Below are 17,494 nucleotides of genomic sequence, written 5' to 3'. Positions count from 1 at the left end.
AAAAATGTTCCATCCTTCCACATGGGTGGGAAGACGTAAGAAGCAAGGCATCTACAGGTACAATGGAAGGGGAGCCAAGCAGGGGCTTGTGCTAAATGGCAAGGGAGGTTGCCATTGGGGATTTGTCTGCTGGGATTTGGGGTGAGGACGGAGGGATGTTCAGAGAGGGCCAAGGAGAAGTGCAGAGGGTGTGCAGGGGCTGCCAGGCCCCCGTGACTCTCCACTGACCAAGCCCTCCATGGAGGGTCGAAGCAGCAGTAACAGTGTTAGTCACGCAGCCACATCCTCCTCTGGAGACCCCATGGACTGTAGCCTGCCAGGCTCCTCTGTCCCTGGGATTCTCCAGGCAAGAAGACTGGAGAGGGTTGCCATTCCTTTCTCCAGGGGATCTTCCCGACCCAGAGATCAAACTCGAGCCTCCTGCATTGCAGGTGGATTCTTTACCAGGAGGGCTGGAGGGCAGGGGTCAAACTGTAGCTTACTGGGGTCATCCCAGGCTGTTTGTGATGATCTGGGGGCAGGGCGGGGGAGGGGACCCGAGGGCATCAGGACTGGGCACTCCCTCAGCCAGTCTCCCAGGGAAAGCGACTGTACGATCAGCAGAAGCATGATGGCAGTGTCAAAAACGATCTGAAACCAGACGTGAAAATTATTAACACAGCTCTGCTATTTGTTTTGTGGCAATGTAAAAAGAAAAAAAAATCACACGTTTTCAATGCAAAAGAAAAGAAAAAAAACAAGGAAAATATGAACATTTTGGAACAACCCAACTGGTGCAGGCCTTTCAGTGGTCCATTTAATCATGGAATTCAGGAATCATGGAATTCAGGTCCCTACCTGACTGGTGTCCCCAGCCTGTCCACCTGCCTGACGTCTATCTCTTCACTTGCAAACGTTTTTTTCTTCTTAAGTTTTCAACATCTTGACCAAAGTTGGCTGTGGTTTCTGTCTTCGTGTGCATGTGCTAAGTCACTTCCGTCACGTCTGACTCTGAGACCCCATGGACTGTGGCCTGCCAGTCTCCTCTGTCCATGGGATTCTCCAGGCAAGAATAGTGGAGTGGGTTGCCATGGCCTCCTGCAGGGAATCTTCCCAACCCAGGGATCGAACCCGGGTCTCCTGCCTCTCCTGCATTAGCAAGCAGATTCTTTACCACTAGCACCACCTGGGAAGCCCCTTCTTTCTTAGTAATTGTGATTATTTATGTCCAGTATTCTTGCCTGGAGAATCCCCATGGACAGAGGTGCCTGGTGGGCTATAGTCCACGGGGTCGCAAGAGTTGGACACGACTGATCGACTAAGCACACACATCCGTGAACACTCTGTTGTCATTTTCCACCAAGGATCTAGAGGTTATCCAGGGAGCTGAGTGATGATACGGAATTTTCCAGAATCATTAACACCTGGCATCAAAATCAGGGTATTAATACCATTCGAAGCCCAGTGACACTTATTTAGTTCATGAAGGTAAACACTGCTTGATAGAGCCTGTCCAAAAAAAAATCCATAAGTTTTGTGCAAACTGCAGGATTTTCAAGAGTCTTGGTAATCAGAAAGATTAAGCATTTTGTATTTGCCAGTTGTTAGCCACAAAAAAGTCGATCTTGGAGAAGCTAAAATGTTTACCAGAAAAGACTGTGCCTTGTCTTGTTCAGATGGTGTATTTTTGGAATCGTTGGAGATCAGAATAAGAATTGAAGGAGAAAAAAAATCTTTTGGTCAGTAAAGAGGAGCACCAGTTTCTACAAGAGTGTGCAAATTCTAAGTCAATTGCTGGGAAAATTGAGAAATGAAATGTTGCAGGGTCTGTGACAATCAGTATTTCCCCAGCTTAAAAAAAAGAGGATTGAACCCGGGAGTAGGTCCACAGAGAGTCCGTGTCTTATTCTGTCTCTTGTAGTGTGTGTTTAGAAGTTTCCATAATAAAAAAATTTTTTTTAATTTAAAAAAAAAGGAAAGGATGGAACAATTGACAAGAGATGCTGGTCTTTCCTCTTTTGCCTTCTCATTTTGGAAGCTTTACTATATGTTACCTTCCATGGAGCTGACTTTTCCTTTTCTGGTTTTCATAAAAAACAAACAAACAAAACCACTTTCTATGATGTGTCAACGAACTATCAATCAATTCCTCCCACCCAGGGTCTCTTTTTCCTTTCCTTCTCCTCCACCCAATAGGAAATATTTGAAATGCTTTTGCTGGCCCTTTCCCCTCTCCTCAACTCCTACTTTATGCCAAGATAATTTAGTAGTTTTACTTGCACACTAGCATTAGGTCTTATCACATCTCTCTTCTGTTATTATTTTTTTAATTATTTAGTGCTTATGTTACAAATACCGTCTTATCTATCATGACCCATTGGAGCTAACTGTACAGAAACTGTGGGTTCTTGGCTACCGTGGATGGCTGCCTCTTTTCTTCATTTCCCTTGTCTCCAAACTGAGTCCTTTATTACCTGATTAGATTCCTTTCTTGGGCATTTTCCACAGGGCCCAGAGAGAGTCTCTGGGCTTTTGAACTTCTATTTCGGGTATGTGAAGGGCACCTCGACTGGCAGAGGATGCTTTTCTCTTCTCTAACTTGACATATGTGTGGTTTCAGGCCGACTCGCTTAACTCGGTCTCTCATTTAGGAAGCTTGTAAGAGTTTTCCCTTTAATCATGGAATTCAGGAATCTTCCCAGGCAATGCCTAGATGTCTGATTTTTTCCATCATTCTTGCCTGGAACTCCATGAGCCCTTTCAAACCCAAGTCTTTCTTCAAACCACGGAAAAATTTCTTTCTCGTTTTAAAATTATGGCTTCTCCTCCATGTGTTGCTTTTTTCCTTCTAGGCTTTGTATTATTCCCATATGATGTCTCCTGGGTCTTCCTCCGCCAAGGGCTTGGGTTTTCCTTGCATGCTTTCTGATGCTATTTTTGCTTTGCGTTTTGCATTCTCTCTTCCATTCGATTTCCCAGGTCTCCATCCTCTCCTCCAATTCATTTGAAATTTAAAATCATGTTTCTTACTTCAGGAAAGTATTTTCTTTCACATTTGATTTTTTTTTTAATGCTTGCATTGTTTTTTTTTCTTCCTGTTGCTGTTCAGTTGTGGCTTGACCCTCCCGTGGTTCTGAGTGAATTGCAGGCTCTTACTCCTGGCTGTTGGTTTCCTTTGCGTGCTTACTGTTTTCCATTTGTCTCCCCTCAACCCCGAACTTCAATATACATTTTATTAAGTTCCACATCTTCCCCAGCTTTATTGAGATATAATCGACAGATAAAAACTACGTATAGTTAAGGTGTACAGCGTGATGTTTTGATATATAAATTCCTTGTGAAACAATGATCACAATCAAGCTAATTAACACATTCATCAGCTCACATAGTTTTTTGATGGCGGTGGTGGTGAGAACACTTAAGAATGACTCTCTGGGCTTCCCTGGTGGCTCAGTGGTAAAGAATCCGCCTGCCAATACAGGATCCCTGATCAGGGAAGATCCCATGTGCCTCGGAGCAACAAAGCCCACACCTGCAACTGTTGAGCCTGTGCTCTGCTGCAGGAGAAGCTAGCCCAATAAGAAGCCCACGCACCGAGACTAGAGAAAAGCCTGCACAGCAGCGAAGACCCAGCACAGCCAAAAATAAACGAAAGAAATAACACTATTAAAAAAAGAGCAACTCAGTGTATTTCAAGTACATAATGAAGTATTATTCATTATATTAATATTTCTGTCATTTGGTCTCCAGAACTTATTCAGTTGTTCCGCATAACTGAAACTGTGCACCCCTCCGCCAACATCTTCCCTTTGCCCTCCAGCCCATGGCAGTGAAAGTGAAAGTCGCTCAGTTGTGTCCGACTCTTTGTGACCCCATGGACTATACAGTCCATGGAATTCTCTGGGCCAGAGTGCTGGAGCCGGTAGCCTTTCCCTTCTCCAGGGGATCTTCCGGACCCGGGGAACTAACCCAGGTCTCCCACATGGCAGGCAGATTCTTTACCAGCTGAGCCACAAGGGAAGCCCAAGAATACTGGAGCAGGTAGCCTATCCCTTCTCCAGCGGATCTTCCCAAAGCCCATGGCAACCACAATCCTATTCTCTGCTTTTCTAAGTTCAACTTTTCCACATATAAGTGAGATCATACTGTATTTGTCTTTCTCTGTCTGGCTTGTGTCACCAGGTTCAGCCAAGTCTCAAATTGCAACATTTCCTTCTCTTTTTAAAGACTGCATGATATTCCATGGTATGAGCAGACCATATTTTCTTTATCCATTCATCTGAAATAATCCTAAGTGTCTTTTCCGACCACAATGAAATGAAACTAGAATTTAGTAACAGTAAGAAAACAAAAACTCACTAATAAGCGGAAACTAAACAACACATTCTTGAACAACTGTTGGGTCAAATAGGAAATCAAAAGGGAATTTTAAAAAATATCTTGAGACTAACAAAAATGAAAACACAACATACCAAAACGGACGGGATGTTGCTAAAGCTGTACCAGGAAGGAAGTTTATCCCCTTGCCAACAATCTAATCACCCCTGGGGCTGGGATCCAACAGATAGCCGGACTGTGCTTTGTGGTTGCCCCAGGAGGGGGGGATCTGTGCCGCCAGGGACAGGGAGGGATTCTGCAGGACCACCCAAGGCTGCTGGCCCCGGCTCTCTGATGGATCCCTGAGCCAAGCCCTCTCCTGGAACCCAGCAGACCTGACTCTCACCCCAGGCTCTCTCTGCTGTGCGTCCTACCATCCAACCTGGAGGGAGCCAGCCCTCTTAGGGCAGTGGCCCTGCCCAACAGGCCAGGCCTGGCTGCCGGCTGACCTTGAGCTCTGCCGTAGTAGCACATTTGGTGTTGGGAAGGAAGGTTATAATCCAGGAGGTTTAATTAAAGAGAGGTTCTCGGGTTTCAAGGCTGTTGAAGAGATGACTGGGATCAATCATCTTGTGCAGGGTTATAAAAATATATCAGAAAAAAAAAAAAGGCAACTGAGTGGAACTGACTTGAATAAAATGCACTATGAGGTCTATGAGAGCACGTCTGACTGTAGATATTGAGTGACATGGAAAGAGGTTTGGTTGTTCTGTATATTTAGGGGGGTGGGGTCTGGTGATAGTGAAGTTTTGTGAGGAAAGGAAAGGCTAACAGGTTCCCAGTCCTGTTTTTGGCCCAAAAGCATGCGTCTACCAAAAAAGTTTTCCAAATCTTTGGGAGCAGGGTACCAATGAAACATGCATGAGGATCAGGGTTTCTTTAACACACCTGCAGATGCTGGGTAATAGACAACACTGAGATACCGTTAAGCCACGGGAAGTTATAGTAAATGATCCTTTTCGTCCTGCAGGTGATTGGTGGGTTGAACTGATAGCCCTGTTTCCAAATCTGAATTTATCTTTCTTATTTACAATTTCTTTACCACATGGTAAGCGTCCCAGGAACTTTTTCTCAAGAGCTTCAAAGTGAAACCATAGATGTTTTCTTTGTCTTTAAAAGCCAAAAAAAGATCATCATCTGAGAGGAATTATGAACATTTCAAAACCACTTGGGACAGAGTGGATAAATTATGCCAAAAAATAATTCCTGAGGATTTTAAAGTTGAAAAATAATTTTTTTCAGGAGGAAAAAGAACTTCTGAAATGAAGGAAAATGACGGCCTTTTGGATTATGCATGTCTCCTGCTGGGTCAGAAGGAAAATATTCAATTAAAATCTGTTATAAACGATGGGTTTCTAGATTATCAGATTTAAATTTACACTTTCCTAGAAAGAATCGTAACCAAGTGAAACATATTTTTGAACTGCTCCATTCAGAGGGAACAAAATAAAAAATAGAAATGGCCAAACATGTGTAAGACTTGTGTGGACTGGAAGCACTTTGGATTCCATAATTGAGAGTGTGTTTTATGAAACTCCGAAAGCATCACTCCTGGAGTGATTGCATCAGCTGAATCGATCCTGGCAGCTTGCTGATTTGACATGGTCTTCACCACCCTGCTCCTGGGTCTCAGCTATCATATATGGCACTGCAGGAAGCTCATTTTCTACCCTTTGTGACCTAGAAATCTACTTCTGCTGCGCTACCATGGGAGAGTTCTGGCTCTGATGGCAGCTGGATGGGACAAAGAAGGAACACTTCCTGAGTCCTTAAGCCTTCTAGCCACTGGGAACACCCTGAGCTCGTTAGTTTGTTCAGTCTTCAAGCAACACTTAGGGACGGATCATTAGCCGCATTTCTTGGGTGAATAAAGCAAGGCTCAGAGAGGTTCAGTGATTTGCCCAAAGTCACACAGCAAGTCGGACTCAAACCCAAAGACCCTGACACCAAAAGTTGTGTTATTAACCAAACAGGTGAACTGCATTCTGAACGGATTTGTCTACATTCACTGAGATAAAAATGATGTACTTCTTCTTTAATCTCGAAGAACTTTTCACTTCAGGACGTATAATGCTTTTATACATTTCAGGACGATTAGATGTCTGCATACAGTTCCAAAGCTCCCTGCTGAGGCAGGATAGCTGTGGAATGTTTTCTCTGTTGCTGAGATGGCAAACAGAACATACATTAGAATGAAATGTTATGAAATGATCCCTCTGCATGAAATAATAAATTGCCCTAGCTAGACAAACTGTAGAATGTGTGATGGAATACTATTCAGCTATGAAAAAGGAAAGCCAGTACTGACTCATGTAGCAACATAGACAAATCCCAGAGGCCTAATGCTGGGTAAAATGAGGAAGATCACAAACACATACTTAGTCTATAAAACTCTAGAAGAGGTAAATCTGGTGTAATAGCTTGCTAGGATTGCTATTTATTTTCTTGCAGTTCTGGAGACTAGGAGTACAGGATCAAGGTGTAGGCAAGGTTGGTTTCTTCTGAGGCTTTTCTCCTTGGCTTGGAGACGGCTATGTCCTCAGATGGCCTTTCCTCCTGCATATCTGTGTCCTAACCCCTTCTTATAAGGACACCAGTTTTACTGGATCAGGGCCCACCCATATGACCTCATTTCCCCTTTGTCACCTCTTTAAAGGTCCTACCTCCAAATACAGTCACATTCCAAGGTCCTGGGGCCAGGACTTCAACATGTGAATTTGGGGAGAGCACAGTTCAGCCCATAACATCTAATCTGTGGTGAAAATAATCTAAATAGCAGTTGTCTCAGGGAAGGGTGGCTGGTGGGGGTTGACTGGGAAGGGCCATGGTGAATATTCTGGGGTTGATGATGACTTGTACACGGTTAGAGGGGTTTGGGTTACACAGGTATTTGTGTTTGTCAAACCTACTGGGATCTTACACTTAAGACTTGTTCGTTTCATTGTATGTCAATGAAAGTAAAAGTAAAATTAAAAAAAAATAAAAAAGAAAAGAAAATTAAAAAAACAGATATTGATCTCTGGTTAATGATACGCAAGCATAGTGTTTAGGGAAGTGTGGTGGTACCTGCAGATAGCTTGTGAACTGACTGAGTGGAGAGCTGGAAAGATATACCAGTCTGTTGTTAACAACTGCAGAATCTCGGTGGTGGTTTCATGTGGGTGTTCCTTGTACAATTCTTTCAACTTTTCTGTACATTGGAAATTTTTCATCACAAAAGGCTAGGGGGCGGGAAGATTTAAAATTTCCACTTGAAAATGTTAGCCAGACATTGCTCATAAAGTGTCCTCATTGGGTAGGTCAAGGTCCACTCACAGAGGCAACTAGCACAACTCTATGCCAATCATTTGTGGGTGAGAGCCACAGGGTTTTAGCCCCAGTCTGCCTGGTCCAGGGGCTTCCCTGATAGCTCAGTTGGTAAAGAATCTGCCTGCAATGCAGGAGACCCTGAATTGATTCCTGGGTCGGGAAGATCCCCTTGAGAAGGGATAGGCTACCCATTCCAGTATTCTTGGGCTTCCCTTGTGGCTCAGCTGGTAAGGAATCCGCCTGCAATGCAGGAGACCTGGGTTCCATCCCTGGGTTGGGAAGCTCCCCTGGAGAAGGAAAAGGCTATCCACTCCAGTATTCTGGCCTGGAGAGTTCCATGGACTGTATAGTCCATGGGATCACAAAGAGTCAGACAACACGACTGAGCAACTTTCACTTTCACTTTTCTGCCTGGTCCAGGGAGAAAGGAGAGGAAGACAATTCAGGGAGCGGCTTGAGGATGCTAGGGAGTTCTGGGGACCAGCTTAGGTGTTCAGGTTCCTTGTCCAAGGAAACTGAGGTACAGAGTTGTAAGTATGGCTCTATAACACCCAGGGCAGTCCACGATCTGTTTTCTTTCTTCTTATTATTATTTTGAAAATTTTTATTATTTATTTTTAGCTGTGCTGGGTCTTCATTGTTGCACACGGGTCTCTCTAGTTGCAGCGAGCAGAGGTTACTCTTCACTTGCGGTGCACAGGTTTCCCATTGCCCTGGCTTCTCTCGTTGCCCAGCACAGGCTCTAGGGCTCATGGGCTCGATCATTCAGGCTCAGTAATTGTGGAGCACAGGCTTAGTTGCCCCTAGGCATGTGGGATCTTCCCAGACCAGGGCTCGAACCCATGTCCCCTGTATTGGCAGGCAGATTCTTAACCGCTAGACCACCAGTGAGACCCAGTGATCTGTTTTTGTGAGCCATGAAGGAGAAATCAGGCTCGGTGGGGCATGTTGGAGTGGGTGTGTGAATGATACGGAGTTAGCAGCACATAGTAGGCACACAATGCTGAATAAATATTTGAATAAAATTGGAAAGGGGCCTCCCGAGACCCTCAGGAGATGGCAAAGCTGCCTGTCTGGTGGGGGCGTCTGTCCCCGCCACTGCCCGGGGCCCACCTCTGGCCTGGCCTGAGATACCCTGAGAACTGGGCCTGGGAGGGGCTGCCAGGCTTCGAGGTTCCTGGAGAGCCAGGCTGAGGGCTCCTTGCCACATTCTTAGGAGCAAGCACATCCAAAACAATTTCTTTTTCTAAAAACTCGGCGTTAACGGGTTCCAGATGTCCGTTTGTTATATAATGGGGTTTGTTTTAACAGCATCAACTTCCAGATGTGCAGCCTGGAATCAAGAAGCCCATTGGCCCCCGGAGGACACCGTGAGCCAAGTCGAGGGCTGCCCGGGGGAGACAGGCAGACGTACGTGCGGGACCAGGCCCGGGAGAGGAGCTGGCAGCGCCTCCTGCTGCCCACTGGGCCACTCACCTGCCTGGCAGCTGTGCCCTGGCCGGGGGTGGGTGGGGAGGGTGACTGGCTTTCTACTGGTCCGTGCTGACACGGAGCAGGGACCCCCAGGGGACAGTCCCAGAAAGGCGGCCGGGGGAATCACGTGTTTGGGAACCCGAGTTGCACCAGGGCTGCTGGGTGACCTTGGGTAGGTCTCCCAGCCTTGCTGAGCCTCACTGTCCTCAGAAGTTAAGTGGATTAGCACCATCCCATTACGAGGTGTCCTTGTGGAGAGGGAAGCAAGGTGAGAGGCGCAGAGTGGGTGCTGGGAAGCCTTGACCCTCCCGCTTGCTCAGAGTGCAAGGGCTGGGCACTGACCAGCGCCCCCCGACTCGCCCCACCAAGCCAGGAAGCCCTCGGGCAGTGCAGGCGACCTTCTCCCTGGAACACTGGAAAGGCGCCATCCGTGGAGCACTCCCCACCTCCCCTGGCGGCTTGTTCCTTGTTCCGTGGCCCTGCCGCTCCAACAGACAGAACATTCTTCCCTCTGTGGAACCACAGGCGGCCTCTGCATGACCCCCAGAGGTCTGAGGACCGTCCCTGGAGCCCCGTTGAGCACGTCCACTCCCTCTTCTACTTCAGGGCCCTCAGGTCAGGGAGGACAGGGACCCAGCTCCCACCCTCACCCCCATCCTCTTATTCTCCGGGGCCGGCAGTTATAGCAACCCAAGGATGGAGAGTAAGGTGCCCTGAGGAGGGATGTTCAAGAGCTGAACAAGAAAAAGCAGAGAACCTCAATGCAGTCCAGGGAGACGGTCATGCCCTCACACACGACGGGAACATTCAGTCCCGCAGAGAAGATAGCCAGCCTCAAATTAACCCATAAAAATAATGCAAGGCCAACAAATGTTTAATCAAATGGGGGCTTACAATACAAAGTTGGCATGGAAAATGAGTGTAGCATAGCTATGGATTTAATGCTTGCGTCCCCCTCATCCTAAAATTCATGTGTTGAAGTCCTACCCCCAGTGTAACGGTAGGAGGTGGCGGGGACTTTGGGAGGTGATTGGAACGGAGGTCAGAGCCCTCGTGAATGGGATTAGCGCCCTCACAAGCCCCCTTTCCCCTTTCCTGCATTGTGAGGACACAGCGAGGAGTTGGCAGACTGCCGCCGGGAAGAGGGTCCTCATTAGAACCCCGTCTTGCTACCACCCTGATCTCAGACTTCCAGCCTCCCGGGAAGAGGGTCCTCATTAGAACCCCGTCTTGCTACCACCCTGATCTCAGACTTCCAGCCTCCAGACGCATGAGAGATAAATGTCTGCTGTCTAAGCTGTCCTATCTGTGGTACTTTGTTAGAGCAGCCCCAACGGACAAGCCAATTATGACATTCCTGCATGTGGAGATCAATAAGGGAGGCCTTACCCACCTTGCTGTTAAAACATATGGTAAAACTCTAATACCTTAAACATTACGGTGCATGCCTGTATGCTAGGCTGCTCCAGTTGTGTCCAACTCTTTGCTACCCTATGGACAGTAGCCCACCAGGCTCCTCTGTCCATGGGATTCTCCAGGCAAGTATACTGGAGTGGGTCACCATGCTCTCTTCCAGGGGATCTTCCTGATCCAGGGGTGGAACCCACATCTCTTGTGTCTCCTGCATTAAGGGTAGATTCTTTACCCACTGAGCCACCTGGGAAGTCCTAAATGGTGTGGTACCAGCCCCAGAAGAGCAAAAAGATAAACAGCAGGGAAAACTGAAAGTCCAGAAGTAGACTCATCCACAGATGAACTGGAGTGTGGAAAAGAAGCACATTTTAAACTAAAGCAAAGAGGAAACGCAGCTGCTTACCTTTGGGGTGAGGGACTTAATGTGGGTGGGTAGTGAGTGAGAGAAGTACTGATTTTTCTTTTCTTGGCTGTGCTGTGAGGCTTGCAGATCTTAGATCCCAGACCAGACATAGAACCCGGGCCCTTGGCAGTGAGAGCTCGGAGGCCTAACCCCTGGATCATCAGGGAATTCCCTAATTTTTCATTTTGTATCTTTCAGAATTGCTTGACTTTTCCAACCTTCTACATTAATATGTATTTTTCTTATTTAATTTATTAACTTAATTTTTTTTTTTTGGCTGTACCACTCAGCATGCAGGATTCTAATTTCCCGACCAAGGATTGAACCCACACCCCTTGCAGTGGAAGCACAGAGACACAACCACTGGGCCACCAGGCAAGTCCCTCTTTTTTTTTAAATGTCAACATAATTTTATGTCAATATATGTTATCTAGAGATTTTGATTCCTCTTGGGTTTTATCCTTTGTACTAAAAGGAAATCTAATAAGTGTTATAAAACTAATAATAAAATGATATATAGCAAGCTGTTGAGCCCAGGGGAAGGCTCTCATCTTCTACGTCATATGTTCCTATGACATTTGGACTCCTCGGCCTCCTCTTCCTCCTCTTGTTTTAAAACTGAAAAAAAACAAAACAAAACAAAAACAAAACTTCCAACTTTTAGATCATAAGTATGACTTTAAAAATTGAGAAGAGGGGAAATGAATTTTGAACAAAATAAACAAACCACTGCAGAAATGATGGATTACTCACAAAACGGGACTGGACAACTGGCTCACCATTTGGAAAAAAACAAAGTTAGATTCCTACCTTACACCAAAATAAACCTCAGATGGCTTAAAGATTTAAATGTTGGAAGGTAAACCATGAAAAAATCCTAATCCGTATACAATTTTAGGACAGGCAATAATTTTCTAAGACAACCTCAAATGAACAGATTAATGAACTGGACAACAAAAATATGTAAGGTTTCTTTCCACCAAAACAGAATCAAATAAAGGTCAAATTGAAAAAAAAAAAAAAAATAGACAAGATAGCTATGTAACAAAGAATCAAGAATGTCAATATATATAAAGAGCTTTTACAAAATTCCTGCCCATGATTTATTTTTTTTTTAAATCTAAGCCAAGTATAGAGGGAGCCTGACCACAGTGAAACTAGAGTTTCCTAGGGCAGGTTGGAGGTGGGGACCGCGAAGCTGAGCCAGAGTTCCAATAGGAGCGGGGAGAGCGCTCTGGGGCAACTCCAGGGCCAGGTTGGGCGCCCTCCATGTGGCAGGGGTTCCCCGCTCTCCCTGGCATCCACAGTCCTGTCTGGTGCCAGCTTCTTCTCCAGCCCAGTCTGATACACACCCGCCCCACCCGCACATTAACATTTCCCCATTGCCTCACACACATCAGACGCTTTTCCGGTATATGACTTTTGCAAATGGTCCCTCTGTCTGGCTCACCCCTCTCTCATCTCTACCAGAAAAATACACCCAACTATTTCATGAGGGCTCAGCTCAATGTCCCGGGTTCTAAAAAAGTCATTTTGATCCACCCAGACTCCCTCAGCACCAGCCCATCATTCCATTCTCCGAACTGCACTTTTCTGCTTACCTGTCCTGGTCCCCCCTGCTAGAAAACAGGCCTCTCTAAACAGGGGTCTCCCTGGGCTCCCACTCCCACTCTCGGCATCTGCTGTGGGGGCAGATGTTCAACTAATGCTACCTGAACAGATGAATGGTACCGCAGAGCGCTTGACCTGACGTGCCCCACTCTAGGTGAGTCAAGCTTCCAGGTAAGTTATTTCCTAAAACAGGACAATTTTATGAACAATAGGGACACAAATTTTTTTTTTTTTTACTATTATGTAATGATATGCAATTACATAACAGATTGAAAATACATTGAAAGAGAAGCACTAAGTTTCAGTTAGAGCAAAACAGAAACACACCAAACGGCAATGGTAGCTGAAGGCGCTTGAACTGCCAAAGCCACTGCTGAGTCTGACAATCACGGCCTCATACCAGCGCTGTGCCAGGCGCACCCTTGCCCCGTGATACCCGTGGCCTCGGGGGAGCCGGGTCAAGGGGAGAGAAAGAGCTGTGCCAGTGACACCCCAGCTTCGTGGAGACCCCGGAGGGAAGTGCTGTCTGTGCCATCAGGATGTTTCCAACTCTCGGGACAGATGTGGGGGGACCGAGTGGTGCTCAAGGCCTGTTACTATGGTAACAGTACTGGGATGCGAGCCCACAAGGGCAGAGGTTTTTGTCTGTTTGTTCACTGCTGAATGTCCAGCATCTGAAACAGCATCTGGCGCAGGGAAGACCTTCGATAAGTACTTGTTGACTGAGCGACTGGAGGGGTTGCTGAGGTCATCTCTGGTGGGCGTCCCTCAGCTGAGTCCTCTTGAGTTAGAACACGGGGCTCTTTTTGCTGGAGGCTGAGCCTGCAGAGAAGGCTCAGAGAGGACTCCCCAGGGGAACTGCAGGTGCAGGCAATGATCACGAGGGTAGGAGGGTGAAGGGAGGAGGGAGCTTAGAGGCAACGGGAGTGAGCAGGATGCTCCCAGACGAACCTGGTGATAAAACACACCAAGAAGGTGCCGAGCTCTGAGGGGTCAATAAGACGATTTGCCTCCTGGCTCTGAGCACTGGGTCTTCCCTGGCGGCTCAGTTTGTAAAGACTCTGCCTGCAATGTGGGAGACCCTGGTTCGATTCCTGGGTCAGGAAGATCCCCTGGAGAAGGATATGGCTACCCACTCTAGTATTCTTGCCTGGAGAATTCCATGGACAGAGGAGTCTGGTGGGCTACATGTAGTTCATGGGGTCACAAAGAGTCGGACACGACTGAGTGACTAACACTTTCACTTTCTGAGCACTGTAATGAACTCAAATATGGGCTCAAAAAAAAAATTAGGCTCGTCTTGAAGTCACCCTGTTGACAGGCGACAGAGCTGGGGGTCAAGCTCACATCTTTTTAATTCAAGAGGCTGACTTTTTATCACTTTGTTTAAAAAAAAAAGGCAAGGCCGTAGGCACAAGCCAGGCATGGTGCCCTAGTCCAGAGCCAGGTTTCCATCTGGGTCAGGGTTGAAGCAAACCTGGAGACAGGGCCATGGGGACGTTCTGGGGCCGGGGCCGGGGCCAGACCAGGCCCGGGGGTCAGTGTGGCTTTCTGGGTTCTGGGCAGCCTGCCAGAGACAGCGCCCCAGAGTTGGTGCAGGGCCGGCGGGCGCCCCCACTCCCGCCTGCATCCCTGGCCCTGCCTGACCTTCCTCCCCCAGGGCAGGGGAGGAACAGAACGGGCCTGGCCCTTATCCTGGAGGAACTGCAGCTGCTCTCGCATCCCCGCCCCCCCATCCCAGCACACAAAGGCGCTTTCTTTCCCAGCAAGAGGTCTTGATTGCGTGTCCCCTGAATCCGAAAGCTCCTATGAAGGAAGTGCTTCCCTCCCAGAGCGTGTGTGTGAGTGTGTGAGTGTATACGCGCTCACGCACGCACATGTGCTGAGTCTTAGGGAGCTGGGTCCTCTGGGTGGTCAGACCCTCTCTCTGCCTCCTGGGTTTGGCCTGGCACAACTGAATCTGAATCCCTTGTGTGTGGATGCATGTGCGTGCGTGTTTGTGCGGGTCCATGTGTGTGTGTGAACACGTTTGAGCACGTCTCTGCAGCCTCTGTATATGTGCCTGTGCCAATTTGTGTATACACAACACACACCTGTCCGTGTTTGCATGCCCACGTTGTTGCGTAACTGAGTTGGTACCCAGGCTCTTTTGGGTGTGCCTGTTTGTGTTTCCTGTGTGTGTGTGTACACCAGACACCTGGGAGAGGCCCCCCACGTCCGCTGCCCCTGGCCACGCCTCCGCACCTGTACCCCACTCTTGCTTCTCCTCTGCAGTATGTGGTGTGTGTACAAGCCTCCTTCCTACCCCGCTGCCCCCACCCCCACCTCTGCATTTGTCTGGGAACAACCTGGCCCCTTTCAGCTTGGGAGGAAGACAGGTTAGTACAGCTTGGCTTAGGCCATACATACTTTCCCAAAGTTCCCTGGATCCCAGCCGAATTCTTTGTACAAAGGCTCGTAGGGAATAGTCTGACGGGAAAGTGGGGACCCTGCCGAGGGGGCTCAGGACCCCCCGCGCCAAGTGGAAATGAAAGCATCCGTCAACTGCGCTTCAGCCAGAGAGGGGGCTCCCGAGTCCTGAGGCTGAGCTTCGTCTGAGGACCTCAAGCCCCAGTGGGGGGACACAGCATCTCAGGGTAGCAGAGCTGGCGAGGACCCCAGGAGCCCCACCGAGCATGGGGAAGGAGAAACCCAGAGTGGTGCCCCAGACCATTCATAAACTGCGTCCCTTCGTGCATCCTGCTGCCCCTGGAGACCCTCCTGTGGACAAACCCCGAGTCTGCCCATCTTCCGGGGATGGGCGCTGCTCCCTCTCTCTCGCTGCCTTGCAGGGGGGGCTCCCAGACCCTCAGAGAACTCAGGGATGCTGAGAGCAGCGCCCACATCCCAAGGCAGGTTCTACTGAGCACCCACCTGACTCGGGCTGTGGGGTCCTTGCTCCCAGCCCCCTCAACCACAGTTAGGGGCATACCACCCTACTCTCCCACCACCAACACCCGGATCCCACCCTCTAATGGCACGCCCTCTGGCGGGTGTCCTGGGTGCTGGAAGGAGGGCTGTCCCCTGGGGCAAGAAGATCTGACCTTGAGGAAAGCCCAGGGCACAGGGGGCAGCCACCCTGGCTGTCTGTCCACGGGGGTGTGTGGCTGCGGCTGATGGGGGGTTGCCGCAGGCAGGGGGTGGAGTGGGGGAGGGTAGGCCCTCGGTCCCCCCAGGGAGGAGCCCGGAGGTCGGAGGGGCAGACTGGGCTCCAGGAGCTCCTGGGTGAGGATCGGACAGGGGGGCTCCTTCAGCCCAGTCCCCTCCGGTCCCCACCAACTATCTGCTCCTCTTCCTCTGGAGGTGTCGAGGGGTGGTACTGGGAAGCTTTGCTCCTACCTGCATGTCGTGTCCAGACCAACGGCTGCTTTTGAAACTCAGAAGCCAGGCTGAGACTTTGCTTTCTTTCTTTTTCTCCTGCTCGTTGTCATATCTCGTCCCGTCCCTGAGGAATGAGCACAGACCAGCTGATGGGCTTAATACGAAGCTGAGAGGACCCGCAGGATACAAGGAATACCCGAGAACCAAGACCCATGAGGCCAGATTTGAAGAACCTGGTGCCCCCACAGTCGATTGGGCAGAGACAGGACCACCTTGGCTTTTTTTTTGGACTGTGCTGGGTCCTCGGTGCTGCGTGGTGACTTTCTCCAGTTGAGACGCGCGGGCGCTGCGCATGGCTGCGGGGTGTGGGCTAACCTTTGCGGTGGTTTCTCCTTGCCGAATGGGCTCCAGTAGTTGCGGCCCATGGGCTCCAGAGTCCGTGCTCTGCAGCATGTGGAATCCTCCCTGACCAGGAACTGAAACCCTGTCCCCTGTCCAAGACAGGTCCACTTTGGGTGGGTGCTTAACCTCTTAACTCTGGCTCCTCCTGAGGCCCAGAGTGGTGGGCCGGTGAGGTCGGGGGTTGGGCAGCGGAACGCAGCTGCTCCTTGGGCCCGTTTGGGATGCTGGGATGTGTTGAGAGTGGGGCTGGAGGGAGCTCTAAACCCCCCTGGACCCCAGGCCATGGGAGGGGAGTGCCTCTCCATCCCCTCCCCGAAGAGAATGCTAACTGCCTGCAACTGGGCTGGGGAGGGGCTCACGCCCATCCCCCCAAACCCTCCAACAACCGCCCACCCCCTCTCACCCCGCCTCTGGCCCTGTCTCTCAGATGCATCGCCCGCCTTGGGAGTAGGAGCAACAAGCCCGCTCCTGTGGACACACACTTGCTTCCTGATGGGGAGATCTGACAAGGCACTGCGGTGAGAGTTGGAGGGTCTCCCAGATGTGGGCTGGGGGACTGGGGCTGGGGGCTTTCCTCAGCCCTAAAATCCGCCCGACAAGCCTGCACATCCCCCCAGACTCCCTGAAGGCATTCACTGGGACTCTGGCAATCCCCCTGGCTCTTGGCCGGCCTGGATCTGTGAATGGAAACGCCTAGATCAGAGCTAAGGCGGGGTCTAGTCCCCCGGTCTGGCCTCTCAGTCAGAGCCAGGAAGGAGGCTTAACACTTCGCCCGTCTCCATCATGGCCTGCCCCCCTCCCACCCTCCTCCCTCCCCGCCTCAGTCTGGACCCCTCCCCCATCCTGCTTTCCTCCCTGACTTAACTCACATCGGCAGGGTGGCCGTGATTAGTGACCCAAGCACTACTAGAGAGTCCGTGTGCTGCAGGGAAAGACCCCACATGAGGCAATGAAGGTCCATCTAGTCAAGGCTATGGTTTTTCCAATAGTCATGTATGGATGTGAGAGTTAGGCCATAAAGAAAGCTGAGTGCTGAAGAATTGATGCTTTTGAACTATGGTATTGTAGAAGACTCTTCAGAGTCCCTTGCACTGCAAGGAGATCCAACCAGTCCATCCTAAAGGCAATCAGTCCTGAATATTCATTGGAAGAACTGATGCTGAAGCT

This window comes from Bos indicus x Bos taurus, chromosome 13, assembly GCF_003369695.1.
Source record: "Bos indicus x Bos taurus breed Angus x Brahman F1 hybrid chromosome 13, Bos_hybrid_MaternalHap_v2.0, whole genome shotgun sequence".
NCBI lineage: Eukaryota > Metazoa > Chordata > Mammalia > Artiodactyla > Bovidae > Bos > Bos indicus x Bos taurus.
The sequence above is the reverse complement of the archived record's forward strand: the minus strand, read 5'-3'. Positions refer to the sequence as shown.